Source organism: Euprymna scolopes, chromosome 20, assembly GCF_053919585.1.
Source record: "Euprymna scolopes isolate OS-2025 chromosome 20, ASM5391958v1, whole genome shotgun sequence".
In the NCBI taxonomy this organism is placed as follows: domain Eukaryota; kingdom Metazoa; phylum Mollusca; class Cephalopoda; order Sepiida; family Sepiolidae; genus Euprymna; species Euprymna scolopes.
The window spans coordinates 29,134,697-29,136,604 of record NC_136501.1 but is presented as its reverse complement, the minus strand read 5'-3'; positions in this window follow the sequence as shown (position 1 = coordinate 29,136,604).

Below are 1,908 nucleotides of genomic sequence, written 5' to 3'. Positions count from 1 at the left end.
TGACAAAATGCCTCACGGATTTTTAGTGACGTCCACCTCTTCCCATGAGTTTGCACATGAATTTACGTTATCTGAACAGCCGTTTATCGTTAATTCCTTGCTGGCAACGATCATTGATGTTAGAATTTCGTTGGCACTAAGCTTTCTGAAGGCCTTGTCCATTTTGAACTCATGCAGGAAAGGTATTGTCACTACTTTCTCTTTTCGGTTTTTCAATCATCCTTGGGCCTTCACAATCATTTGGTGTTGTTCCAATTTATGCTGGCTGCATATCTTTGTTGGGCTTTACGAACAATAACATGGTTTATATTTTCTTGATTCCATGTAGTGTAGCTCTCTATTTTTTGCAGTCTCTGTATAACTGGACAGCGTGTGTATCAGTCTCTGCATTAGAGGGGGTTTCTTAGTATTTTAGATGTGTTTATCTGTGTAATCGCGTATATCTTTTCAGACATCTTACTGATCTTTTTTTTTCAATTTTTTGTAGTTGTTAATAATATTATTACTGTTATCTTGGCATTCTTAATTTTCCATAGCCCTTACAACTCTTACGCCAATTCCATGTATTTGTTTTCTCGATAAATTTTAAAGGTTGCGAGGCATGGGAAGGAGCTAAAAGGAAATAACAATATTGATTTCCAAGCTAAACATGTGTAATCTAATAAAGATATAGAAAATTGGCGAACCTGGATTTAGAAAATTATTTTCTGACTATTAACTGTTGGACTTAACCCTAAATCGCGCAAAGCAATTATTGCCTAATTTGCACACATTCTAAAGTTTTTGAAAAGACAGTCAAATAAAAATAAAACAGAAGTTCCTGTGCTTTTGTGTGGAGAGAGACACACAAGCAATGTTTTTGGTTATAAAAACGATAGAGACTGATGAAAAAATTCCGAAATCATACCCCCTCAACATCTAAATTATTCAAAATCTAATTACTGGGATTAAATATTAAAATACAATGCAAGGTTTTATTTAATCTTATAATAATGATAAAAATAGCAGTAGAACAGATCTTTAAATAGTTCGATAAATCTATATAATTAATTTGATATGAATACATATTTATTTACATAAAAATCACTTTTTTAAAATTTGTTTACCCTACTTCGAATTGTCTTCTGCTATTGCCAGCGATCAAAACTAATATTCTGACAGTCATTCTTTTCTAGAATTTCACGCCTGTGGAATTTTCTTTTGTTTCTTTGCTCAGCTGACTACAATATGATCGTCTTCAAGTCCAACGTAAATAAATTATTGTTGACCATTCTCCTTAAATAATTCCATTTATAGAAATACAACTACTAACGATTACTACGATATTGTCCTATTGGCTAACGTACACCCATAAACTCTTCTAGCCTTCATAAGTGGTGACTTATTTGGAATGAACGCATTTTCCGTATAAAGTTTGAATCTAACGTATTCTCATTCACATTATGGCATCTTAATATCACTTACCATTTTTTAAATATTCATTTGCTGTTTAGCGAAGTTATTATATTTTTCAAATGTAGTTTACTGATGAATTTATTAAGCCTCTACATTATCGCAGACACAGACATATTTCCCAGATAGCAATCCGCTTATCTCTAAAGGTGCTTACTATTCTTGTTATGGAATTTGCTTGACAGAATTTAGGTCATTTGCTTAGTAAAAACAAATATACAGGAAACTATGAACTTGCGATCATTTCCATAGTAAATCTGTGTAAGACTTTTCGCGCAATTTATTAGAAGACTAATAAAGTTTGTAAAATTTACTGAGATCAAACATATAAGTTTGTAGAATGTACTGAAGAAAACATAAACGACCAACATAATATACAAACGCTAAATAACCATATAAAGACTGCAACAGAAACAAAATCAAAAGATTGTGGAATGCCATATGGAGCCAACTAAC